This window comes from Equus caballus, chromosome 2, assembly GCF_041296265.1.
Source record: "Equus caballus isolate H_3958 breed thoroughbred chromosome 2, TB-T2T, whole genome shotgun sequence".
NCBI classification, from domain to species: Eukaryota; Metazoa; Chordata; class Mammalia; order Perissodactyla; family Equidae; genus Equus; species Equus caballus.
Window position 1 is genome coordinate 40,523,359 of NC_091685.1, and position 27,888 is coordinate 40,551,246.

Consider the following 27,888-nt stretch of genomic DNA (forward strand, 5'->3'; position numbering starts at 1 on the left):
ACCATAAGCGCTGCTTTATTGGGAATTAAATGGCAGCAGGTCAATTAATTAATTCACAAGTAGTGATACACGTGAAAGATCTCAGGAGATTTCTGTAACAACTGTCATGTGATATGAAAATATCTGGGATTTCTATTGGGGCTGTGGCTTGTTGCCGACATTCATGACAGAAGCAAATGCTAAATTTCAGTTAGAAGTTAGTGAAAATAAAGATGTAAATTTTTTTTCCCATCCAAGTTCAAGAAATCCTGAATCCTATACATGTAACCTTGAGGTGGACCCTGGGTAAGAACCCCAAGTTGGATGCTCTATATTCTAGAACCGTGGCTGCCTCTGGAAGGGTTCAATGTAAACGATGGTTCTTAGCAACAGACAAACTGGCTCCCCTCTTGGAGGGATGGATGGTCAAAGACTTGCATTCTGTTCCAGAAAGAGAGGGAACTCGTCCCTAGAATGGATTACATCACTTCTAGTAGAGCAAAGAAGAAAGCCGTGTTTCTGTGTCACAACTCACTGACCATTCATTCCCTGGTTCCCAGGGTGCTGTGTGTCTTTGGCAACTGACTAATCAGGTAGCTTTTCACCAAGCCTGGTAATCGTGTAGTCAAAGGTCGGTCTCCTCATCTATAAAGTGGTAATGATGGTGCCAGATCTCACTGAGATAGGCCCGTTTTAAATGCCTTGGAAGCTTGGCAATTGAAGTTAATATATTTTATTAATCTTTGACCTCTAACTATCAAAGGGAACCGATGAGTGGGTCAGTGGTTTCTGCTTTTGAAAAACCGGCTTAGTAGGTATAAGAGCCCTCAGTTTAAAAAGGATTTCACAATTTCTCATTTGCAAGAGAGGGAGGGTGTTAAATAAAATCGTGGTGAAACTGTGAGGGGGCTGTGATTTGGCCAGTTCCCAGGGCTTCCAATCTATTGAGCAAAAGCAATTTTGAAAATGTGATTTTCCTAAATGGAGAAATGAAATTTGAGCCCAACTGAAAAGATCCCAACGAAACTGCTTTCTCTAAAAGTATCCAAGACAGGAGCCCCTACTCTGTGTGTGTGTGTGTGTGTGTGTGTGTGTGTGTGTGCGGGTGTGTGTGAAGGGCATATGTGTATAGGGTGATGGACAGCTCTGCACGGGCTATGTGTGTGCAGGAGGAATGGGGTTTTGGTTGTCAAAACAGGGAAGAAAACCTTCTTTTTAATTCCTGTTTCGTCGTCTCATTTTAAGGTTTAAGAGCGAGCTTGGGGGTGGTCCTCGAAGGTTCTCTGAGTCGAGTGAGTTGAATGAGCTGTGTTCTGAGGACGTTTGCCCAGGCCTTGGCATTCCTGCGTGAGGCCTTCTAAAGAGGGCCAGGGCCTCCAGGCCCCTCCGGCACCCTCGAGAGTCCCCGTGGAGGTTTAATCAGCTGTGTGTTCTGCTCTTGGGTGCTTCTGTTGGGTGTCACGAGGGCCTCCCATCTGTGTGTGCACAGACCCTGATGACAACCAGCCTCCACGCAATGCACTGGATCCCGAATTCCAACCCCACGTCTTCTCAGGTGGCTCTTAAATCCAGAGCAACATGGGATTAAAGGAAATGTTGATCAACAGAGGGATGAGTCAAAAAGAGAGACAATCCAAAATGGATGGAGCAATAGATCAACGATCTGAGTCGAATCCGGGTGGTGGTTATGTGAATGCTCACTGTACACTTCTGACTTTTCTGCATGTTTGAAAATTGTCATAATGAAGTGCTGAGGAGAAGAGATCCAGTTAAAAAAAAAGGATGTTATCCTAAGACTCCAAAATTTTGATGTATCTGGGATAATTGTCTTACAGCTCAGTTAAAAAAAAAAGATCCAAAAATGATTAACAGAATTAATCAGATTCCAAGAATGGGGTGGAGAGGGATAGTCCTGACCTTTAAATTCTGCTGCAGTCTTGCTCGCTCTGAGTGGGCAAGGCAAGACAGTAGCTGTTGTAGGTTGACTTGTGTCCCTCCAAAAGGCCTGTTCAAACCCCTGGCACTTGTGAACGTGACTTTATTTGGAAATAGGGTCTTGGCAGCTGTGATCAAGGTAAAATGAAGTCTTACTGGATTAGGGTGGATTCTAATCTGATGACTAGTATCCTTGTAAGAAGAGGGAAGTTTGGACTAGAGACACAAGGGAGAACAGCCAGATGGAGGCAGATTGGAGTGATGCATCTACAAGCCAAGGAATGCGGAGGATTGCTGGCACCCGCCAGAACCTAGGAGGAAGGGAGGGCCCGCCCCTAGGGCCTGCAGAAAGAGCGTGGCCTTTCTGACACCGTGATTTGGCCTCCAGAACCGTGAGAATCAGTCTTTGTGGGGTTTTTTTTTTTTTTTTTTGAGGAAGATTAGCCCTGAGCTAACTACTGCCAATCCTCTTCTTTTTGCTGAGGAAGACTGACCCTGAGCTAACATCCGTGCCCACCTTCCTCTACTTTATATGTGGGACGCCTGCCACAGCATGGCTTTTGCCACGTGGTGCCATGTCTGCACCCGGGATCTGAACTGATGCACCCTGGGCCGCCAAGAAGCGGAACGTGCATACTGAACCACTGCACCACCGGGCCGGCCCCAGTCTCTGGTGTTTTAAGTCACCAAGTGTGTGTACTTTGTCATGGCAGCCCTAGAAAACTAACAGAGGGGCTGCTTGGGGCTGCAGCTGAAACAGGGGGATGGCCTTGTTTACCTCTGGGGCAGCTCCTGGCACAAAGTAGCTGTTCAATAAGGAGTTGGGGTTGACTGACTAGCAGTATTACAGAATTTCCTTATTTATGTGCTAAGGTTTGTTCTCCTCCCCCCATACTAGGATGTCACCTCCATGAAGGCAGTGAGGACAGCTCCCATTCACGACTGTAAGCCCAGCACTTAGAACAGGGCCCAGCACATAGCAGGTGCACAGTGAACACTATATTTCACAGAATTAAGGGTCTTCCCTTCTCCTTTGCCCTCTTGTTCTTTTATTCATTCAGTAAGTGTTTATGAGGAGCTACCATGTGCCCAGCACCCTGCTGGGATTTTGAAGTTCCTTGACTTTCAATGATGGCAAAATTTTGGGGGGAAAGAAGGCACACATAGAGATAAAATGGAACAGTTAGAATGAAGATGCATATTTTTTACTTGCAAGGGGTATTAGGAGCCGTGGGTCCTAAGTGCTCGTTTTGCAGGGGGATTAGTTTGCTGGGGCCGCCATAACAAAGCACCACAGACTAGGGGCTTAAACAACAGAAATTTATTTTCCTACAGTTCTGGAGGCTGGACATCTGAGATCAAGGTGTCAGCAGGGCTGGTTCCTTCTGAGGCCTCTCTCCTTGGCTGTGGCTGGCTGTCTTCTCCCTGTGTCTTCACGGGGTCTTCCCTCTGTGTGTGTCTGTGTGCTAACTTCCTCTTATAAGGACACTAGTCAGATTAGGTTAGGGCCCGAATGACCCCATTTGAACTTAATTACCTCCGTGAAGATCCTATCTCCAAATAAGGTCACATTCTGAGGTCCTGGGAGTTAGGACTTCCACATGTGAATTTTGGGGGGCAGGGTGGGGGGGGGTCACAACTCCGCCCATAACAGCGGTGTGGAAAGGCAAACAAACACAGGCAAGTGAGGCGATTTGCCCGAGCTGGTTAGCAGCCGAACTGGGGCCAGGATGTGTCTCCCAGCTTCAGTCTGCTGCTTCTTTCCACTCTTGTTTGCAGCCTTGCTTTGTGGCACTGAAACATCAAATGCTTGAAGGATATCTAACCACAAGATCCAGGCATGCAGTGTCAGTCCTGGAGAGCCTGGAGAATGATCACTGAGCTGGGCCTGGCAGAGAGGGTCGGAAGCAGGTAGGTGGGGGAGCCAAGTGCAGACTCCGTGAAAAGGAACAACTGGGAGGCAAGGGCCGGGCGTGTGCGGGGGACACTTGTCTGCTGCGTGATGGTGGCATGAGGCTCTCGGCTGGTCTCTTGGCTTCTTCCCTCACCCCCTTCCAGGCCATCTCAACCTAGCAGCCACAGCGATCCTTTAAAAACTCCAAGTCGATTCATTTCCCTCCTCTGTCCATGATTTCTCCCGCCTCAGCTGGTCCATTCAGAAAGTCTCCGTTCATTCGCTCAGAAACTCTCCAAACCTCAGCCAGCTGGGGTGGCGGCTCCCAGCTCCCTTTGAACTCTGCCAGAAGGGGGCCCCCTGAGTAGGTTTCTGGGAAGTCAGGTCGAGAGAGCATGACTGTTTCTCAGTTAAACTTGGCTTCTCAGCTTCTTTCCTTCATTTGGCCTGGAGACAGGCGTTCAGGACACGCTACCCCAAAATATGGCACCGTGGAATGTTGAATATTTTAAGCTGAAGGAGTCTGAGAAATGGCAGAAGCAGGAAGGACTCTCATGTGAGAGGTACCCTCCCTATACCTGGAGGAGAGGAGCATCCTTTTCTCTAAGATGCAGGGACACTGAGGGGAATCTGAAGGAACAGGCCTTGCTGAGTGTCCCCCACTGCTGCACTTACCCCATGCTCTTTGCTCTGTCAAATTTCTCCACGACTGTCCACTCTTCATCCAGCCTAGCATAAAACACTCAGGTTTAACCATTTCTCTGGGTCTTTATTTCCTTGTGAAGGCTCCTGTGTCCTGTAAAATTTATATTAAATAAGTGTCAATGCTTTTCTCCTGTTACTCTATCTTTTTTAGTTTAATTTGCAGATCCAGCCTGGGACCCTAAAAGGGTCGAGGAAAAAACTCTTTTTTTCTCCCTACGCAGTTCTCTCCTGCAAGCTGAGCTTCAGCCTTTGGCTTTCAGTAGAATCAGTCTACTGTCATCTTTCTTCTTCTTCTTTTGCTGAGGAAGATTCACTTTGAGCTAACAGCTGTGCCAATCTTCCTCTATTTTGTATGTGGGTCGCCACCACAGCATGACTGACGAGTGGTGTACGACCTGGGAACCAAACCTGGGCTCCCAAATGGGAGAATGAATTTAACTACTAGGCCACAGGGCTGGCCCCTCTATTGTCATTCTTCTGGTCACCATCTTTACTTGGGGCTCCCAGGGCTAACACAGTTAATCTCGCCAAAGAACGGGGGCAGGGAGGAGTTGCGAGATGTGGACTCCCACCTGTGCTCCTTGGCACCTGAGTGACCCTTGAGACCTGCTCTGGAGGGGAGGGAGGAGGCTGACCTTTCACGTATGCGCTTGGAACTGCTTCTGGATAAATTCATCCAGGGCAGGAGAGAGCTGATGAGCCTGAGGATGGGGGAGAGGGGAGATCCTCGGCAGTCGTCTGGTAAGTATGCCTTATCCAGGCCGTTCACAAAGGTTTTACCTGGTTATTGTGGGAATTGGGAGAAGCCAATGGAGCACTAAGCACTCCCATACCCCTTGGAGCAGAAACCAAGTATTTTCTCTCAGAATCCTGAAACCTCACATCTAAGTGGGAAGAGGGGCCCCAATGTGAGGCCGGACCAGGTGTGGGAGTGGTCTGGGAGTGGCTGGCCTCTCAGATGATGTCCAGCCATAGTCGTTCCCACCTTCCTCAGGCTCCCGGAATTTGAGCCATTCCGTCTTGCAAAGGATTCCCAGAATGTTGGGAGAAAACGGAACACTCACTGTTTTTTTTAGAGGGGTCCTTAAAACAAATTAGGGTTCAAGTTGACCAAGAGATGCTTGATTTCAGGTTTCCCGATGACAGGGATCCTGGTCACAAGCTACTGAATTGTGAGGAGACAGAGAAAATCTCATTTTCCTTAGCAACAGAATTGCTGCCTCCCTTCCTCAGCTGAGATCCACTTTTAAGAAATACTTTGAGAGCTCATGGGAGTGGGAAGTGAGGCCTCCAAGGGCCTGCTTGAATGTTAACAATAGCTGGCTGTGGCCACTTCCCCCGGGGGGGCTTGGCCGTTCACTGCAGGGCTTTTGTTTCGCGTTTGCTGAGGTTTGTAATTCGGAAGACAATGAAGGTGATGGAGAAGCTGAGTAGGGGAGGGCGGGGGAGGAGGAGGCCTGGGCGCTGTCTCCCACCAACCCAGTCCTTGGGTACCACCCACTTCTCTCGGAGATGGGGGTCATCTCTGGGGATGGAGTGTCATTCCACCCCTAGGCTGAGACGGCTAAGTTCAGGGACCACCTCAGCTGGGGTGCAGAGGTGAGGGGGCAAAACCTAAGCCCACATCTTTCTCCTAATAGTTTGTCAGTCATCACTGGGGTCAGAAGCTCCAGGAGGAGTACTGGAGCAGGTACCGAAGAGGGGTGGTCGTCTGCCATCCACCCGCTGCCCCTGGCCTCTTGCAAGGTCGATTTTGCGCAGCTTTTCTTAATATAACGGCAGAGGCAAGAATTCCCTGGCGAGGATGGAGCTAAATGTCAGAGACAACCACTTCTCCTTCCCTGGTTTATTTCTCTGCTCTAGTTTCAGATTTACTCGCCCTTGGAGAACCTTACTTCAAGCCCAATTGCCCAAGCCAGGTCTTTGTTTTGTGAATTAATCAAATAATAATAGCGCTCCCCCCTGCTGGGAACCGGCGGGAGGCCGCAGCAGGTTCAGCATCCAGCGAGCAGGGAGGAGCAGGGACCGGCCTGCCTCCTAGGAGCGGGGCGAGGCTCTTGCTTTTGAATTCAGTGAATGAAGTTAGCAGCGGACAGCCGGCTGTCCCTCTGGCTGCAAGGCTGCAGGCTGGGCTCAGATTCCAGGCCGAGGAGATGGTCCTGTCGTTCTTTGCCAAACTGCACTGGGGAGACTGTCGGCCTTGGCAGCTGGCCTGGCCCTGTCCCATCCAAGACTTGAAGGCTGATGATAGCAGTCTTAGATGGAACCACAGTGCCCTGTCCCGTCCTTTTAAAGTTAACTTTTTTATTTAACCTTTTTTTTTTTTATTGGAGCCTACCATAAATACAGAAAAACATATAGATCTTGTTAAAGGAGAATCTTTTTTTTTTTTTTTTTTAAAGATTTTATTTTTTCCTTTTTCTCCCCAAAGCCCCCCGGTACATAGTTGTGTATTCTTCGTTGTGAGTTCTTCTAGTTGTGGCATGTGGGACGCTGCCTCAGCGTGGTCTGATGAGCAGTGCCATGTCCGCACCCAGGATTCGAACCAATGAAACACTGGGCCGCCTGCAGCGGAGCGCGCGAACTTAACCACTCGGCCACGGGGCCAGCCCCAAAGGAGAATCTTTTTAAAATTTATTTTTAATTTTTCCTTCTTCTCCCCAAAGCCCCCCCGTACATAGCTGTATATTCTAATTGTGGGTCCTTCTAGCTGTGGCATGTGGGACGCCTCCTCAGCGTGGCCTGATGAGCGGTGCCATGTCCATGCCCAGAATCTGAGCCAGCAAAACCCTGGGCCACCGAAGTGGAACTCACAAATTTAACTACTTGGCCACAGGGCCAGCCCCAGGAGAATTTTTTTAAAAGGGTATAATCATGACTTTTATACAAATATAAAATGAACACGTCATAGATTTTATTGAACTCACTAACTAATGAGGGAACCAGTATGACATTACAATGGGTTTGAAGCAGAATCCAGGAGCGGACACACTATAGGCCGTCAGGAATGCTGGAATGGATTGGCTTAATGGATACAAAATTGGTCAGTCTCCGTAGGTCAGTAACTAACTACAACTCCACTGGACGCAGTGTGTGTTTTTCTGGACAAGCATCCTTTGCAGTATTATCAGTATTCAACAACTCACAGAGCTGTAAAATAGCTCAAAGCTGATGAAAATGTGCATAGAAGAAAATAGTCCTGATGCGTGTGGTGGACGACACCCAGTTTTCTGTTGAAGGAACCTAGTAATTTGGGGATCCGTTTCAAAGCACTTCACAGTTGTTCCCTTCAGCTCTGGTGTGTGGCTCAATCACTGTTCCGAAGTGCACACTCCTGTGACTGCCACCGGGGACGAGGCTGACAGCATCAGCTCCTTGGAAGCCCTTCCTGGGCTTCTTCTCAATCATTCCTTGCGCTTTTCTTTCTCTGGGAAGGTAAACCCTATCTGGATTTCCAAACCCTAGGGCTGGTTTTGTCTGTTTTGAACTTCCTGTAAATGTCATTAGAGAATATATACTCTTCTTCTTCTTCGTTTTTCTTTTGGAGGAAGATTAGCCCCGAGCTAACATCTGCCTCCAATCCTCCTCTTTTTGTTGAGGAAGACTGGCCCTGAGCTAACATCCGTGCCCATCTTCCTCCACTTTATATGTGGGATGCCTACCATAGCTTGGTGTGCCAAGCGGTGCCATGTCTGCACCCCGGATCCGAACTGGCGAACACGGGGCTGCCGAAGCAGAACGTGCGCACTTAACCACTGTGCCACTGGGCCAGCCCCAAGTACATACTCTTCTAACTCTGGCTTCTTTCACTCAGCAAATTGTGTCTGCGATTCGTCCGTGTATCAGCACGTATCAGTAGTTCCTTCCTTTTGATTGCAGTACAGGAGTCCACTGGATGAGTAAACCACTGAATCCGTTCTACTATTGATGGGCATTTGAGTGGTTTCCAGGTTTAGGAAGTAACAGTGCTGAGGTGAACGATCTTGTCCACGTCTTCTGGTGCCCACATGCTCAGGCATCTGTTGGAGTGGAATTGCTGGAGGTCACAGGGTAGGAATGTTTGGTTTTAGTAGGTTCTATCAGGTTCCCAAAGTGGTTGAACCCATCTCATTCCCACCAGGAGGCAGGAGCCCTGTTACTGTCCGTTCCTTCTTTCCAGCTTCTGGCTCCAGGATTGTTTCTTAAACTCTGCTGAGGAAAATTTCTTTCTAAGTTTAGATTCTTGCCTACAGTCATTTTTAAATAGCTCCAGTCTTGGCAGCCAGAAAGATTCTTTTAAAACCCGAGTGAGATGCTGTCCCTTCCTCGCTCCCAGTTCTTCAGGGCTTCCCTTCACGCTTAAGGCAAAATCCCAGCCTGCGCTGTTTTTTCTGGCGCCCGCCTGCTCTTCTCATCTTGTGCCCGCCACTCGCCCTCTTGTCCCTGGCCCCAGCCGCGCTGACCTTCTTTGTGTTCCTTAGACACACCACGCTCATTCTCTACTGTAGGATCTTTGCGCCTACTGTGCCCTCTGCTGGGGATGCCCCTCCCCAGAGCTTTGCACGAACTCCTTGGTACCCTCTTGGCTCAAATGTCACTTCTCAGCGATGTTTTATCTGATGTGAGGAAATTTGGAATGAGCAAAAAAAGATGAGAGCGCGTCTTCAGTGGAAAACTGCCTTGTTTACAGCACCCCCTTCCCGCTCCCTGTGTTCGTCTTTCGTTGCCTCTGAGCTATTTCATAATGTTGTGAGTTGTAGAGAACCCATGACAAATGCAAATGATTCTTGTCTTTGGACGATGTGCAAATAAATTGCGTCAGGGGTGGTTCAATTGACTTCCATCCCCCTCTGCGGCAGAAGCCAGTTTCGTGTCTGTTTGCAAATTCATTTCAACATTCCTCATCTATAAACGTAGCTCTTCTTTGATTTCTCCTTTGAACTGGTTGTAACATCTGCCTGGTTCCCTCATTAATAATGAGTTAAATAAAATCTTTAACACAGGTTCATTTTTTTTTTTACCTGTACGAGAGTGCTAATGTTTCCTTTTTTGAAAATTATCTTTTAACACTGACGTTCCCCAACCCAAACTCTTTGTATGTCATTGCTCTGTTTTCTTCAGAGCCAGATCATCATCTGAGATTGTCTGTTTATTTCTTTACCTGTTTTTTGGTGGGTCTTTCCCTGTCTTGGTCAGTGCATAGGGTAGGCGCTCAAATGAATGTGATGGACTGAACGAGAGCAGGGAGATCAGCAGCAGCGCTGTTGTCTGCACACAGCTGTGTTCCAACCCTCTTCCCTGCTCCTCCTCTCCTGCAGGGCCATCGTCTCTTTGTGTTCAACCTGTGGTGTTCCCATGGATTCTCCCCTTCAGGTCAAACAAGGACAGGCCAAGCGCTGCACTTGACATTTTTGACAGGTCAATAAATCATGCTTTTGTGGCTTGCATCAGGCTTTGGGTGTTTCCTCACTGAGCAGATTGATAAGCAACCTGGAGATATTGGGTAACTTCGGAAGTGAGAAAGCCTTCTGCAGAAGACTGGGTTTCGGTCTCTCAGCCTCCCGACAGTGAAATGGGTTCTGGGAGGCCAAGTGCTGGAGGCCACGTGGCCGGCTGGTGCCAGCAGGAGGGCTGGGCCTGGGATCCTCCGACTCAGAGTGCAGCACTTGCTTCAATAATGAAAACTGGCACTCGGAGTGTGTGTCCTGTGCCAGGCCTGCCTTCGGGGATTTGTGTCCATTACCTCCTCCTTACAAGAGTGCGACTTGCAGATGAGAAAACCAGGCTCCAAGGGAGGGGATGGCCAGTCTAAGGTCCAGCAGCCACGAGTGGTGGAGCCGGATGTCAGCCCAGGCAGGCGGGCTTGAGTCCCTGCAGTTAGCCACCACCCCAAACAGCAGACCCCAGAGGAGAGCACATACTGCTGAACACTTGTTCCAGGCCAGGCCCTGTGCTGAGGGGTTTACGTGCCTTGCCTCATTTCACCTTCTTGATCCCCAGTGCGGGAGGTGCTGTCACTGTGCTGTGAGGCTCAGGAGTCCCACGACCACTCTCACTTCTGACACCAACTTCAAGGTCAGGGCTCCCCAAGGCCCCCCTTAGGTGCAATAATTCACCAGGAGGACTCATAGAACCTAGAAAAGCCATTATACTCATGGTTATGGTTCATTACAGTGAAAGGATGTGGATTAAGATCAGCCAGGGGAAGAGGTGCGCAGGCAGCATCCAGAAGAGGTCCAGGGGCAAGCTTCCGGTCGTCCTTTCCCAGCGGAGTTGTGCGGACAGTGCTGACCCCTCCCAGCAACGATGTGTGATGACATACAGAGGACTGCCAACCAGGGAAGCTCACCTGAGCCTTGGCATCCAGATTTTTACTTGGGCTCGGTCACACAGGCATGGCTGACCACCTGCGTGGCTAGCCTTGGTCTCCAGCCCCTCCAGAGGTTGAGCTGATAGTGTCCAAGGCCCCCCCACCATAAATCACATCCTGAGCATAGACTGTGCTGTGTGGCTCAAGGCCCCCAGGTAGACAAAGACACTTCTCAGGCAGAACAGTCCACACACTTAGAATTTACCTCCCAGGAGCTGGTGGCAAAGGGCCAAACCTTTCTATGGGCACATGTGCCCATTTTGCAGAAGAGAAAATGGAGTCTTGGAGAGGTTAGATGACTTGCCCCAGGTCGCAAATCTCCATCTGGGATCTGAACCCTGACCGTCCAACTCTGGGGCCCCGTGCTTCTTGTGATCTTCCCGGCAGCTTTCGTTTCACTGTTGAAAGAGAAGTTAACCCAGGAGATAAGATTTTTCCATCTTCCCATTTCTCCAGTTGTCAGATAAGCCAGGTCTAGAGTATATATTTTTTTTTCAATTTTTTTTATTGAGTTATTGATAGGTTACAATCTTGTGAAATTTCAATTGTACATTAATGTTTGTCAGCCATGTTGTAGGTGCACCACTTCACCCTTTGTGCCCAGCCCCCACCCCACCTTTCCCCTGGTATCCACTAAACTGTTCTTGGTCCATAGTTTTAAATTCCTCATATGAGTGGAGTCATACACAGATTATCTTTCTCTCGCTGGCTTATTTCACTTAACATAATTCTCTCAAGGTCAAGTATATTTAATTTAAGATCTTTATCAACTCTAGGCCATTAGGGCTGCCTGGGCAGGGCTGTGTTTGGGGAACTATGTCACATCCAACATGATTCTTCTTGCTGTGGCCAAACTTGACATTGTCATTCCTGTGTGAGTGCAGAAAACTCCAGTGTACTCGCAATGAAAGCATGTGTTTAACACGTATTTATCAGGGCTTTGGGATGTCAGGCACGGGGCAAGGTGTGGGGGTGCCGTGGGGAATGTTAGACACAATTTATGCCTTTTCATGGAGTTCATAATTAATGTGCTGAGGGGGGAAGGGAAACACAAATCACCGGGTCATTACTTCCATTACTGCCTCTCCTGGGCACGCTAGGCTGCAGCCATGGCCATTTGCTGGAGAAGTAGTCAGTGAACACCTACTACGTGCTGGGCCCTGACAATGGAAAGGCCCTGGGAGCAGAGTGTGAACAGGCAGACACGGCCCTTGTCCTGCTCAAGCTCATTTTCACTTGAGTGGAAAACAAGCTTATCCGCACTTGTCTTCACTCAAGTGGGAGAATTATACAGAAATCTTGTGAAGCAGTGGATAATGTAATTTCCAACAGTGATGTGAGCCAGGAAGGAAACAAACACAAGGCCGGGGTGGTCAGAGGGTCTCCCAGAGGAGGTGACATTGAAGCTGAGACCTGCTGGATGAAGAGGAGCCATGTGAAGAATGGGGAACTGTGTTACAGGCAGAGGGAACAGCATGTGCAGAGGCCCTGAGGTGGAGAAAAGACCAGCTTGGCCAGAGTGTGGTGATGGAAGAGGATAGAGAGGTGGGCAGGGTCTTGTGGGCTGTGGAAGTGTTCGGATTTTATTCCAAGGACAGAGGGCAGCTGTTGAAACCCTCTGAGAAGGAACTGACATGATCTCATTTACACTTTAAGATCCTTCTTGATGCCATGTGGAGAGTGGATTAGGGGTGGCATGAGCAGAAGTAGGGGTGGGTTGTCACCAGGACACTGCATGCTGCCTCTCACCTCTGGCCTGTGCAGAGGCTGTGCCCTCCACTGGGGGTCCTCAGCTGAGCTGCAAAGCTCCAAAGATGTCCTGGTTTGCCCCTCATCCACTTTTATGAGTCACGTGACTTATGTGCAAGTTCCTACCTGGGCGTTTTCACATCTTTTAAACTGCACACGGCTATCACATGTCTGTGCTGTGTAGATTCAGCCTAGAGCCCCCATTTTCTCCACCAACTCTCCCACACGGTAGGAAGCTTGTCCACAGTGATGACCCTGAGGCCGGCCAGGGGTCAGATGTGCCTCGAGCAGCAGCAGAGAAACATGACATGGGCTTTGGTATTGATTCACGGTTGTGGGCGTCCTAACGTTTATTCGATTTCTCTGACACTCTAATTTGTTTGACTATGTGATGAGCTGGAAAATGATGGTTGGGATGTTTAGTCACCTGATCCTGTTGCTCTGTGACAATGGACAAGTCCTTGCAGCTCTGGGTGATAGTAATTGTCATAAGACCTGTCATCTTTAGGCACCACTCTCTGTGATGAGCACCCTGTAAAGACCACTGTCGGCATTAACTCATTCAAGTCTCACATCCACCCTATGAAGTCCTGTCATCACCATCGTCGCCATCATTACCATCATCATCATCATCATCTCCATCATCATCATCACCGTAGTCACCACCATTGTCATCATACAATCAATTCACAGGAAGAAATTGAAACTAAGCAAGTGGTACACACACACACACACACACACACACACATATAAAACCGAGGTGGGATTCAAACCCCTGGACCAGCTGCATCGGCATCACCTGGGAGCCTGTTAGAATTGCTGAATCTCAAGTCCCCCCTTGGACCTACTGAATCTGAATCTGTAATTTAAAAAGACCCCCAGGTGATTTGTAGGCACACTCAAGTTTGAGAAGCCCCACCCTAAGACATTTATCCTCTGACCTTCTGTGAACTGTGACCTCTGCGTGGAGTAAAGGGTCCCTCTTGGTTGTGACAATATGACTCCTATGTGCCCCTTCCTAACCGTTCCATTGAAGTCCTTCCTTCCTTCTCAGAAGCATCTTCTTGTTCGACAGGTGAGGTCAAGTGCTTCTCAGACTGCGTGGCTCTGTGGATCCCCAGGAGCCACGTGGAGGGTTTGAGGCATTGACTGAGCAGAATCCTGCACTTGCCAGGTAAGGAACAGTCGTTGGCTGGGTTGGGCCATCGCCTATAGTGATGCCTGTATGTACACCTCACCCCCAGGGCCTTTGCACTGCCTTTCCCCTGCCTACAATGCTCCTCCCCCATTTCTCATGGCTGGTTCCTTCCTGTCACTCAAATCTCTGCGCAAAGACTACCTCCTCCAGAAGCCTTCCGGATGCTCCGTCTAAAGCAGTCCTCGCCCACCCCATCACAGTCTCTTCCTGTTGGCTTCTCAGTACTCTTCACTAGTTAAAATGAGCTACGATTGTTCACCTGCTTGTCACCTGTGCTCCCCCCACAGCAGGTAGCTCCATGAGGGCAAAGTCCCCGGGTTTCTGGTTTATTGCTATATCTCCAGAACCAAGAACACTGCCTGGTGCTCAGTAGATGCTCAATAAATATTTGTTCAAATGAGCAGACAGCCTGAGACCCCAGAATAAGTGCCCATGTGGCGCCAAGATGCTCCCAAATCTGCATCACCCAGGAAAGTAAATGGATGGGGGTGAAAGGGGCGAGCCTCACCACCTGAAGTGGGAACCGAGCCGTGCCTGGGGGGATTGTGTGCCTAAGATAGCAAAAAACGGGGGCGTGGTAGCCCAGAAAACTTTGAGCCGTGGGCTTGCCGGCAGAAAAAGTGGGAAGGGGCGGGTACCACCAGGTGATTACTGGGAACCTTCTGGAAGGAAGAAGAGTAGAGAGATGTGCACATTGCCGGCTTCTCTCTGTGCTCTCCGTCGTGGACCTTGCAGAACAAGCCCTTAGAATTCCTCTTCTCCTTTGCACAGAAAGAGAGAAATTGAGGAGCGGGGCTCTCAGATGTCTCTCAGGGACTCTGAAGACCTCCCAGGGCCCCTGTTCATTCTGGAAATCCTTAAAGCACCTTCTGGGACTGGTGGAACCTGAATCTGCCCTGGGCGGGTTAGCCGCGGCCGGCCGACCAGCCAGCCCGCGATGCCTTGGGAGCGGCATTTATGTATTAAAAAGGCCACTTTTCGAGGAGAAATGCTGTGGATACATTAAGCTGTCGCCTGTTCTTTGGAGAGCCATTATTAATGGAAAACAATAGATTAATAGTTTTAAAACGCTTGTTCAATAAGTAATTTTTATGGCTCTGGATAGAGCCCATTAAACATTTCTGTGTGTTATTATAAAGAAGTTTTAAGCGTAAAATCATAAAGTCAATAATCAGAGAATTAGTCACAGCGGCCAGCCACAGGCCATTAGTTTTAGGCGCTGTCAGACACCTGTGGCTTTCGCGGGAGAGTTTTCTTCCCTGGCAGCGGCGTTCGCTCGCAGCGCCAGGTGGGGATGGAGAAATGACGGTGCCTGCCGCTCTCCATAAACCTGAGGGGACAGCAAGCAGGTGCGAGCCGCGGGGAGCCAGGCAAATATTTACAAAGTGCAGACGTGAATGCAAAACTAAAACGACCCGGGTCAATTTGCACATCCAGGCTCCAACACTTTATTTCCCCAGCGAGCTCGCACCTTTCAGAGCCTCCATCCGCCAGAGGCACGGCCTGATCTCTCACTAAAGATATAGGCAGGAGCCGCGTGCTTTTAAAAGGGAAGCGTGTCACCAGAGAATCCCCCCAGAAAGGCTTCCAGGGCTTGTTTCTGAAATAGCAGATTCATCTCCCATCAAATACACAATGGAGTGAAGAATTTGAAAACGAAACTGTGAGCTTTTAAAATTTTTTTTAATTAAAAAAATTTTTTTTTGAGGAAGATCAGTCCTGAGCTAACATCTGCTGCCAATCCTCCTCTTTTTGCCGAGGAAGACTGGCCCTGAGCTAACATCCGTGCCGTCTTCTTCTGCTTTATATGTGGGACGCCTACCACAGCATGGCTTGCCCAGCAGTGCCACGTCCACACCCGGGATCCGAAGCGATGAACCTTGGGCCGCTGAAGCAGAACATGCGCACTTAACCGCTATGCCACCAGGCCAGCCCCTAAACTGCGAGCTTTGAAAAATGATTTTTTGAAAAAATCATGACAAACACAGTACAAGGGAATTATGGAAACTAGAGAACATCCAAAGAAGATAAAAACTACCCATAATCTCTTGACCCGGACTCATTCAACAAATATTTACTGAGAGCCCCTCTATACGCCTGTCACTTCTCAAGGCACTCCAGATGCTGTGATGAACAAAATGGGGAAATAGTCTGGCCCCAGGGAATTGACATTGTGTGGGGGAAGACAAGCCATAACTACAATAAATAGGGAATCAGATAGCAGGTGAAAAGGGAGTAAGTGCTACAGAAAGAAGAAGCAGAGGAAGAATAAAGGCAATAGAGGGAGGGGTCATTGAGAAGGTGAACCCCTGCAAAGACTTGAAGGAGGTGGGGAGGGAACCCTGTAGGAATCTAAGAGAAGGGAGTTCCGGGCAGAGGGCACAGCCAGTGCAAAGGCACTGAGGCAGGTGTGTGCGTGGCATGCCTGAGAAGTCATAGGGAGGCCGGTGTGGCTGGAGCAGAGGGAGGGAGGTGAGGAAGTAGGAGAGGAGGTCAGGGAGGTGAGGGGCAAAATGATGTGAGGCCTTCCAGGACTTTTCCTTGGAGAGAAGTGAGGAGGTTTGAGCAGAGGAGGGACGTGATCTGACCTACTTTTGAACAGGATCCTGCTGGCTGCTGCGTGGATTGCAGACGATGAGGGGTGAGGGAGGAAGCCAAGGGACAAGAGAGGAGGCAGCTGCAGAAACCCAGGCCAGGGACCAGAGTGGGGAGAAGGGGCAGGATTCCAGATATCTTCGGAAGGCAGAGCCAGTGGGATTTGCCGTGGTGCACCTTCCCAGGCCTTTCCCATCACTGCTCTTTACCTGCTGCAGGCAGAGCAGCCCTCCCGTTGCTACCTTGGTGCCTGAGATTTCTGTCCTCCGCAGGCTCCACCCTCGTTTCTGTCCTTTTCTCATTCTAGGGGCCTGGAGGAACCCCACCCACCTGGATCCTTTGCCAAATGGGCAGCTTCCCGCATCCTGATCCCAATGGTGACTATTTTTCCAGCCTGATACTCGAAAATCGAGTATGGAAATATGTCCTGTACGGACACCTGATGCACCTTGTGCCTCTTCCGTTCTGGGAGACCAAAGGAGCTAACCTCAGTGCAGGTGTCAAGAAAGGGGACACTGCACGTTATTCCTCTGTAGAAGCGGAGCTGAGAGAGTCAGAGGAGAGGGGTGAGGCCCAGGCTCTGCCCTCTCGGGGTTTACAGGCATGGATCTCAAAAGACCACTGGGTATGTTAACCCAGCTCAGATGCTGCCTGCTCCAGGCAGCCTTCCTGATTGTTGATCTCCTCCTCTGTGCCTTGTACCTGCTTCTATCATTGCACCCACGACCCTGATTAATAAGGGATCTGCTCACACAGCTGTCTCCTACCAAATCTGGAGTGTCTTTGGTGGGGGTGGCAGAGTGGGGCACGCAGTGTTTGCCTTAGGGCCTGGCACACAGTAGGTGCTTTGTAAGTGCTTCCTGAAGGCAATAATTGGTGCTGCTGGATTCGCAGAGGCTGATTGACCTCAGAGCTGATGGAGCATAAGCTTCAGGGCGCTGGCCCTTTACGTGCTCACAAGACCATGTGACTTTGTACAATTTGTAAAGTAAGATATTCGTGTATTCTTTTTCTTAGAGAGGGCCTCTCCCAAATTGCATGAGCTTCAGGCCCCACACAGGACCTCGCCGAGGGAAGGCTCAGAGAAGCGGGTTTTGGATCTGGGGTTCGAGAGGTGGGCTTATACCAGTCAAGGGGGAGCTGACGCTTCTTTGGGGGCCAGGAGGACAAGGAGCCACCCGGATTTAGGCCGCGGCTGATGGCCTGGGGCCAGAGGGTTGCAGCTCCTGGGCACTTCTGCTACCTTCATTCCACTGCCTGGCCCCTGAGAGGGGGCGAACTGCCCCACAGACCCCTCATGTTTTCCTCACTTGCATTTCCTCTGTCCTTCATTTCTTTGTCCTGCTGTCCTTGACCAAGCCCGGGGTTTCTCCCGAGGGGGTTGTGGTCCATATTAGGGGAAGAAATTTCAGGAACCATCCTGTTCCTTCTCTTTCTCTTTCTTTCCGCAATCACCATCCTCTTTGACGCCCCCCATCCCCACCCCATCAACACTTCGGCTTCGTCATTTCCCTTCTCTGAGCCTCAACAGCCTCGTCTGTAAAATGGGCATAAAAGCCCACCTTGTGAGGCATTTGTGAGGGTCGAAGGGGGCAGGTGTGAGGAAATGTTTGTCACCTGTCAAGGGACGTTCAGGCACGAGCTCTTGTTCTGACAACCAGGTTTGACCTTCCTGAAATCCACAAACGTCCCCCAGCGCTGAGGGCCTTCCTGGTGGGGCTGACCTGCAGGAGCCTGGAAGCCAGACCCGGGTTCAGAGTCCCTGTGACCTCCATCTCACTTCCCAGCCCTCTTTCCAGAGACCTGCCCGGCTTCCAGTCGGTTGACGTTAATCATATTTGCTGTGAATAGTCACTGACCTATAATTGCAGCCTATTAACTCTGTTTTCCCCTTTCATTTGCACACATGAATTTTACCCTACTTCCAAAAGCAAATTACAGGTTGGAAATCAGAATATATCAAAGAGGGGTGAAAAGGTTGGAGCAGAGTGACCGCTGTATAATGAAGTGTCCAGTGATAACATCCAGGCTGGGCCAAGAGAGCATCCACTTTGGGCCTGTGTTCATTCAGGTGCCTGGGGGGTGCAGGGGGACATCTCAGGCTGGGCTTCTCTCCAGAGACCATGGCTTCTGAGCCTCAAGACGTGGCTGGGCAGAGAGGTGGCAGTGGAGGTATAACGTAGTGTGATTCTCCCACAGACATTCGTGGGCATTGGCTGGGTGCCCGGTTCCACTGCGCTTTTTTGTCTGAGCAAATTGGGAGGAGGGAAGAGGTAGAGCTGGGAGTATGAAAGGCTCTGAACTAATGTTCTCGACTTCCCCTTGCAGCTGGCATGTGGGACAGTGGGAAGGACTGGGGTTATCACAAAAGCTGCGTTCTTTCTATCTGGATGGAAAAAGTTGCTAGTTTAATGCTCCTCCTTGACGGGGTAATGTCAAAGGATTATAGACTTCTAGCCCTAAAAGGACCTCAGATACAAGCAGGTGTGATGTCTCCATTTTAAAGATCAGGAAATGGAGGTTTCTTCCAAAGAGAGCTCCTCCGCTGCCTTGTGGGCTCCTTGAAGGCAGGTTTCTCTCTAGTCCTGTGGGAGCCTCTGTGAGCTAAAGAAAATTTGGATGGGTGGGTGGGGTTACAAATACAAATACCTACGGGGGCCAAACCTGCAGCAGAAACGAGTGTGCCAGACTGAGGAGGCAGTAAAGAATTGTACTCATGTCTTCATTTATTTAGCAAATACTTGTACGTCACTCGCTCTGTGCAGGCACTGTTGTAACTGCTTTACGAGTATTAACTCATTTCATGGTCATAGCGGTCCTGTGCAGTGGGTGCCATGGTCATCCCCATCCTACAGATGAGAGAACTAAGCAGAGAGAGACTAGGGGGTCTGCCCGAGGGCCCTCAGCTGCTAAGTGGCAGAACCAGGCTGCGAACCGGGCAGAGTGGCAGGAGCCATGGCGAGTTGGAGCCAGCACAGCCTCCAGCCCAGGCCCCCGCAGAGGGGCAGCCTCCGCTCCACCACAGCCCCACGTGGCCAGATCCTCCAACTTTTCAAGAGATACTGGAAATCCACAATTGTACGTGAAATTTTAAAAAGTTGACTTTAATTTTGTAAGCATTGTGTGGCTCAAAGAAAATGCTGTTTGGCCTGGGGGGTGCCAGTGTGTGACCCCTGCCAGAGAGGACGAGGAAGATGGGACCGAGGAGGAAACAGGAGGGAGGGGAAGGGAGAGAACAGAAAAGGAAGAGTGAAAGGAGGAGTTTGGAGCAAACTTATGATAATCACCATTCATTCAACAAGCATTTATTAAGCACCTACTATATGCCAGGTGCTGTGCTGGTGCTAAGAAAACAGATTTGAATGAGATGTGGACCGTTGCCCCCGGAAGAGCTTATAGCTGTGTTCTCATCTGGTCTGAATTTTAAGATGAGAGAGCTGAGGCAGAAAGAGTCCCCCCACCATGGCTCAGAAGACCTGTGCTCTTCCAGCTCTGAGCCCGGCTCACTGCCACCTTGGGCAGATCGGCCGACCCCTCGGATATGGCTTTGCTTCTTAAGGGGCAGGGGCCGAGTGGGCACGGCTTTCTCCGCCCACTTGCCTTTGCAGTGGCACAAGTGGCCACACCAAGCCTGGTGTTGGCCCTCCTAAGAATCACAGGGACCTACCCCAGCATCCCCAAGCACTGACACCAGGTACTTTGACATTCCAGCTGGTAGCTTCTCCCTCTGCACTGGGCCTGTAATTCTGGAAGCTGCCGCCAGGGGGACGGTGTTGTCAGTATTACCTGACACTGGGGCGAGTTGCTTAGAAAAGCAGGACCTGCTCCAGCCCAGGCTCCTGCTTTGTCTCCGATGACCTGCCTTTGAAGCCTGGAAGTCCAGCATTCTTCACCAAACGAAGTGTGGGAGCCTGCGGTGGCCCCACATCCTGGAACACAGAGGCAGAGAGGTGGGCAACATGCACAGGGCAGAAGACAGGTCTCGGCTGCTCCAGCCCCCTCCCCGTTCCCTCCTTCCCCCACCTGAGAACCTCATCGAATTGACTGATTCATTCCTGGTGACTTCTGCAGCCGCTGCTTCCGTGTCTGCACCTTGAACTTGCATTAAGTTTTAATTAAAGCCGTTTCACCGGCCTTGCCCTTGGCTAAATGCAGCTGTGGGCACAGGGCACATAGATATTTAATACTCTTGCCTCTCCCTGCTGAAGGCACAGGGTGCCCAAGGGTGTACCCGAGCCCTGCCCGCTTGCAGCGATCCGCGAGCTCGCTTAAGTGTGCCCACAGGCCCTGAGCGGGAGGCCGCACAATAACTATTCATTGCCCTGGGTTAAGTGTGCCCAGGGGCACCTGTAAACTCAATGCAGTGATTAGCGATGGCTCCCAGTGAAGGCTGCCCGAGGTCCTGCTGAATGTCCTCAGCCCTAAATATAGCCTCCGCGTGCGGCCTTAAAGGGCACGGTGCGTTTTTGGCTGCACACTTGGTCACATCTTCTCTTCCTTCTTTAAGCAGAATTGTTCCCTCCGTCTTAAAGCCCAGCCTCTGGGGGCTTCCCTGCCTTCCTCCAGGTTGCAGGGGAGGGACAGGTGTGGGAACAGGGGGACAGCTTTGGTGGTGGCAAAGGGAAATGCTGAGTCCTCTTTATCCTCTCCCCAAACCTCAGGCATCTGCCCTGTTCTTTCCTCTTCACTCCCCAAGTGAAGGCAGCACCTCCAAAGACAAGGAAAGAGTGGGGCTCAGTCGAAGGGCTCCCCAAAGGCTGTCCTGAGCGTGCTGCCAGTGGGGGCTCTCGGGGCCAAAGGGCAGCAGAGCTGGGGAACTGAGACTGTTCCCCAGAAGCTGAGCCGGCTCACTTCTTTCTCCTCCTGGGAGCCCCTCTCTGTCCGTATGGAGGAGTGGGGGGCGTGGGCTTGGGCAGGGGGTTATTGTCAAGGTGAGTCTGTCCCTTCTGGCCTCAGTCTCCTCACCTTGTACAGGGGTGGGGGTTGGTCAGATGATCTCTGAGGGCCTTTGACGAGGGCTCTCCGAGGGTCCTTCTGCTGGTCTGTGATGCCCTCCTTGTGCCGAGACCTCCTTGCCCAGGTCTGGAGCAGATGCGAAGCGGGTTTTGGAGAAAGCAGAAAGAATTGAGAGAACAGCTGGGTGGAGGGTTGGCTGCTGCAGGAGCCTCAGGGAAGCTTCTCGCCCACCCCCCCATCACCTTCCCCCTCATCTGTGAAACGGGGAGAATGGTGCCCCCCACGGGCTGCGAGGCTCAAGTGCAGTACGGTGGCCAACTGTCCTGGTTTGCCTGGGACTGGCCCGGTTTTGTCACTGAAAGTCCTGCATCGGGGCACCCCCTCAGTCCCTGGTAACCTGGGGTGAGTGGTCACTGTAAGTATGATGCCATTGGTGAGCGTGCCCGGCCCACAGAAGTGCTCTCTCTACCTTTGCTTGTTGGATCTAGAAAGGAAAGGAAAAAGGCAAGGGAGAAATGGGTGAACTAGGGAGAAAGACAAGATGGGAGGATCCGGGAGGACAACTCTGATGGGACATGTGTCCTGCACACCCGCTCTCTGCCTCGCCAGCTGTGCCCAGGACCCCAGCTGCCCCCTTGGCCGGGCCCAGGGCGACAGCTGAGGCAACGACGTTTCCCTGGGTCTGTTGACACTCGAGTCCCAGAACATAAATGATTTTCTTGTCTTAATGAGCAAACAACCCGGCCTGCACCGCTCTCTCGCTGGCCTCCTGCTGGGTAATTGCCGGTGCTTCTGCGCTCAGGCAGAAATGTTTACTTACTCACCTTTGCTTACCGCTTGCCAGGAGACGTTGCTTCCTCTTTGTTCTTCAGTTCTGCCTGCCCCTGCCCCTGCCCCTGGGAAGCACCAGAGAACAGGTAGGTGAGGCAGGAGCAACTTTCTGGAAGGTTCTGCCAGGCCTGTGCTCTGGGACACTCCAAGGCAGGAGGTTTTGACTTCTCTTCTCCTCTGGAAAGTGTTGGTAGACAAGAGCCAAGCCTTCTGGGCCCGTGTCTTGGCAGCCGAAGCTGGAAGCTTCCCCGGTGCCCCAGGCAGAGACCTGAGGCCGTCCCAGAGGGAAACTGAGGAAGAGTCCTCGGCTTTGGGTGGGAGGCTGGCAGGAGGCCTTCCCATGCTAAGATTCCCTCCTCGAAGTCTCCAGTGACGGGGACCTCATTCCTTTGCAAGGCCACCTTCCCATATTGCACAGCTGTTTACCCAAACTTTCCTTCTACCCGTCCTAGGTGGTTCTCAGCAGCCTCCCGGAAGAAGCTGGTCCCTTTTCCATTTCACATCCCTTTGAAAATTTGAAGTCAGTGAGTTTTCCCTTTCTCAAGTTTCCTGAATTCCTCCTGCTAGTCCTCCTAGGATACAAGCCAGGGACTCCTGCCTGTCCTCTTGCCACCATCCAGACACCCACCTTTATTCAAGGCCCGATTGCCAACGTCCCACTGAAGTTCTGCGGATGGAATCAAGGATAGGATTCCAGTTGCACCTGGCCTGGGCGGAGAGTGGGTTGCCTGGCTGGCATTGCTAGTAGGTAACAGTGCCTTTATTCTTTCAGCTACGTGGTATGTACCTACTATGTGCCAAGCGCTCCTGCGAGGGGTCTGCTCCCCTAAAGAATAAGGGGCGCAAGTGCCCAGCTTGCCTTCTTCCCTGAGTGACCTGCTGCCCTGCCTCCTGGTCCTGCCCATCTGCCCCTTGGCCGTGTCATCTTCCTGAGTGTCCCCTCAAGTGCACCTTCTCTTTGATCTCCTAGTGACCGTTTCTCCTGGGCCAGACTGTTTATTATGAATGTGTCCTGTTTCTCCAGACCCTGTGGCTGCTGTCCCTTCGAGGGGAGCTGGTGGCTTCTCTGCAAGATGCCAGCCTGATGGGACTGCATGTGGACATCAACACCGTCACTATCACCATCCCAAATCCAAGGCAAGACCTTCTTCAGAGGCGGGGGTCAGTGGTGGGCAGCAGCCCTGCCAGGATGGGGGGGGGGGTCTCTAGGCATAGCACCCTCAGAGCTGCTCTTGGGAGTGGCTACGAGGCCCCGAAGAGCAGTTTGCCAACCTTCCAGTGCCAGTTCAAGTGTCCGCCTGCAAGACCGGACAGATTTAGGCAGGCGGCTTTGAAAATTGGGCTCCATTAGCGTAAAGTGCTCCACGCAGCCGACAAGCGGCTCCTGCAATCACGCATTCAGCTCGTCCTGATCCTGATCGTGGTGGCAGGAGCGTAATTACCATCTCTTTAAATAGCCCAAAGTTGCCGTGTAAGAGAAGACGGCTCACATGACATTTGCTCCGAGCTTGCTTCCTGCTAAAAATATCCCGGCTAAATAATATTTCCTCGTTGCATTGGAGCAACAGCCCTGACCTGGGCGCTGTGACACTTGGGGGTTTAGTCCAGTCTGAAGGAGGGAGGGGGCCCCCGTGGAGGGAGTTGCTTCCGGAAGGAGCAGTTTCAGAGGCCACGGGGGGACACTCCAGCCTCGCCCTGCTGCTGAGCACACACGCGGAGCTCCTTCCACTCTGGCTGGTGAGTGGCTACTCTGCCTGTTCCTTGGAAGCTGCGTGCCACCGCGTAGGACCCAGGGGGGCCCCTAATGTCCACCCTTTCTGGCTTCATCTCTCTCTCGTCCCTTCTGTGTTCCTCCCTCCTCTGGGCACCTTATCCCCCTGGTCCCACACCATCTCTCCTCATCTAGCCCCAACCTTGGCCTTGCATTCCTGAATTGCTTGAGGCAATGAGACCTTTGCTCTTTCTGAAGGGAGAGTATGTGTGGAGTACGGACCGGGTACAGAATGTGAATGAAAATTAGAGTCATCTCCCAGAGGCCTCCAAACCCGGGGTCTTCAGACTCCTGCACGTTCCCCAGATGCTCTGAGAGCAAAGACGGGAGAGTCTGCAGCCTTCACCAGGCTCTCCACGGCTTCCTGGTCTGACAGTGGTGGGGACCGCTGATCTAGACTCTGTATATGAGAACTATTTTGTTCAGCGTGGGGTGTGATACAGGGAGGCCCGGAATCTGGAAATCCACTTCCTACCTCCAGGGAATTTAAATTCGAAGGAAATCTGTATGCAAAGTTAGGTGGATCAAAGCTTCATCCTGTGTGGGTAGATCAGACTAAGACTTTACATTTGTGTAGAATTTTATCATGGACCAAATTCTATGATGGGGCTATGGTGAGTTTAGGGCGTTGGGGATGGCCTTGCCAAGGCCCCCAACGTCTCTTCCCTTATTCTCGATGCTTGAAATCTCTTTATTCAGAGACAGATGCTTTCATTTAGCAACTGCAGCACTGGCTTAAAATGCCCCTGTGAGAGGGCTGACACAACGAAATTCTTGCTAAAGTGTAAACAACTGATATGAGCTTTATTTCTTAAGAGCAGCTTTGGTAATGGGCGGGGCACCAGGCGAGGTCACGGAAGCTGAAGACAATCTTGCCAGAGACATTTCACAGCTTCCCAGGGGCAGCCCTGCTCCTGGCAATTCCTCCATAGATGGCAGGATCCCCCAGGGTTTGGGGATGGCTTTTTTCTTCTCTTTTCATCAGTGCAGCCAAGTTCCAACTCAGGCAGTGATACCAAACACCACATAGTCTCACGTCACTGATTTGGAAAGTGTGCTGTGCCGGCCATGGGCGTGGCCCCTGGCTAAGGTCCTGCCACCACCCTTTTGTCCACATACCTGAGAAGTGTGTATTTTCCTGGGTCACATGCCCTTCCCCCTTCCAGTGTCGTCCCAGCCAGAGTCGGAGGTCTTCGTTCACCTCCCCAAGCAGAGATGGGATCTGGTCAAAAGCGGGTCCCACTTGGAGGAAAGCCTGAGCCTAAAATTCCTTTGGGTCCACCAGTCCAGCATCTTCACGGTGACTGAAAACAGGGGCTCTGTGGTGGTCGATGTCCCAGTGGAGGCATTGGCTATGCTGCCGCTTCTGGAGGCCCCTTCTCCTTCAGGCCGCTGATGCCATGTGGAGTCAGAGAAGTGAAGAGCAGAACGGTGGGGCGGCTGAAAACGGACCTTTGCCACTGACGCCCCTGCGGCCTGGCACTGTTGACAGGGTAGCCCCATGGGACGACAGCCATCAGGCACAGGATGCACCCTGCCATGTGCACCAAATCCTCGCTGCCCCACAGCCATGCCAGGAGGCCCGAGGAGCCCCAGGAATGCAGGCTCTCTTTAGGGTGGCCCAGAGCCTGGAATTTACCAAAATGGCAGTCCCCACCGTCCTCTTCTTCCAGTGGCGGGTGAGTGAGTCACCATGAGGGTGTGCCTGCTGGTAACAGGCACATGCCACACGAACCCTCTTTCCCTGGCCTTGTGGTTCTTTTTCCTGTGACAAGGCTTCCCTTTCTGGCCCTGACGGGTCCCACACCCAACCGCATAAGCGTTGGTGTCAGGCATACCGGCTGGAACTGGCACAGGAACAGGAGTGGCCTGGGAGATAAGTGGGAACTCAGCCACTGGCTCTGGAGTCAAACTGCCAGGGGAGGGACCGCCCGGGACTGAGGGCACATCAGCTTCCTAGCTAGCCGCAGGACCTTGACGAGTCACTTAACCCGCCGAGCCTCAGTTTTTTCCTCTGCAAAATGGGAATACTGATACCTGTGGAGAGGACTGGCGATGACGGCAATTAGATAGCAGCGTCCACGGCACGAGATGAGCCCCTTCCGTGTTGATCCGCCCAGCTCTCTGTGTGGCCTCCAGTTCTCGGGTCCCTTACTAGACGGCTTAGGCTCCTTGGCAAAGAGTACCACACGACGCAACTTACTTCTTAACCCAAGGCAAACCCTCTTCTAAACGTGGTGTGTGTCCTCCATGCCAGGATGCTGGGTTTCCAGTCTTGAAAGGGGTTTTCAGTGAAAGCCCGGCTACCAGACAACGCGGTATTCGCAAAACCACCAGGAGCAAAACCCCTTGAAATACAGCGTAAGGAAATACACATAATTCACAAATGATGTCGATCACTTTCATCTTAGACTTCCTAACTGTCCTCAATAGAAGACAGACGCGAAGGAGATTTAACTCAGATGTTAACAGTGCAGGAATGCCCCGCTACCAGGATATGATGTTTCGGTGCCGCATAAAAATGTAATTATAGTCAGAACTATATTTAAAGATTAAAAGGGGGGACTGCCTACCACATCTAGCCCCAAATTCAGAATTAGCAACAAAGGAAAAAGGCAGGATGGGGGATGAGTTCTAACAGTCTGCTAAAAATGGAAATGTTTTTGAAAGTTTTTACACATTTCGGCTGTTTTATTTTAACGGTTTCCTGCAGTGATGACATTGATTTTGGAAAGGGAGGGCTAGAACTTTATCCAACAAATATTCACTTAGCACTTGCTGAGTGGGAGGCTCTGAGGGAGGCTCGGGAGGGACCAGAGGCTACCAGATTCGGTCCTTGCTCTCGAGCACCGTCCCGTCTGGAAGGGGAGAGAAGGATGTCCAGAGACTGATAATGGAGGGTAGGAGGGCTCAGGGGAGATGCCGAGGAGCAGGTGGCTTTTGTTCTGGGCTTTGAAGAGAGGGAAGGTCCCTGATAGGGGCATAGTAAATGAAATACAAAAATAGCTCAGCAATAGCAGTAAGAACATCGTAGGAAGACTTTCTGGCCTCTCTGGGAAGATTTACATGGGGAAAGAATGTTCTCTTTCTCGTTTTATTAATTTCACATCAGCAGTGGAATGAATCTCTTCCCTCCCCGGTTCCCAGCACACCTTCCCTGCATCACCCCCTGCAGCTTCTAGGTCTTTCTATTCTTATTATAGTTCTTGGCTCACGCCCCTGTCTCTCCCTCTAGCCTGTGAATTCCTTGCGATCAGGGTCTGTGTCCTGTTCAGCATTTTATTCTTCATGGGCTTTATCATACTGCCTTGCCCTTGGTAAGCACTTCATAAATGCCCATTGGACTGAATTTTCACTAGGAATTTTTTTAAAATGTTTGAAATGACAAAGAACATGTCTCTGTGTAAATACGTGACTAATATGCCGGGACATTAATGCACCAGGATTGCCTAAGCACTTGGTGGTTACAGATTATTTTTTTAAATCTCCTCCTTCCTCTCCAAAAAATCCTTAGATCCTTTAGGAGGAATCCTAATTATTTAAGATTGGAGATGTCAAGAATAGTGGAGGCAATGGAGTGTCCAGAAACCAAGAGGTTTAACATAAGCATTTCAATTTTTTTTTTTTTTTAAGATTGGCACCTGAGCTAATAACTGTTGCCAATCTTTTTTTTTCCTTTTCTGCTTTTTCTTCCCAAGCCCCCCCAGTATATAGTTGTATATTTTTTTAGTTGTGGGTCTTTCTAGTTGTGGCATGTGGGACACCACGTCACCGTGGCCTGATGAGCTGTGCCACATCTGCACCCAGGATCCGAACCAGTGAAACCCTGGGCCGCCAAAGTGAAGTGTGCAAACTTAACCACTTGGCCACGGGGCTGGCCCCTGTTTCACATTTTAAAGCAAGAGTTGCTGATGAAAATGCATCTT

General features: G+C 50.9%; 1 pseudogene across 1 annotated transcript in view; it reads left to right on the top strand.

Moving 5' to 3' along the window:
* The first annotated feature begins 363 nt into the window (after positions 1 to 363).
* C2H1orf127P (chromosome 2 C1orf127 pseudogene) overlaps positions 364 to 27,888 on the top strand; it is a 31,202-nt pseudogene continuing 3,677 nt past the window's right edge. The window contains 5 exon segments of the transcript NR_197406.1: positions 364 to 572; positions 3,694 to 3,825; positions 13,687 to 13,785; positions 16,712 to 20,354; positions 23,216 to 23,928. The product of NR_197406.1 is annotated as a chromosome 2 C1orf127 pseudogene (transcript).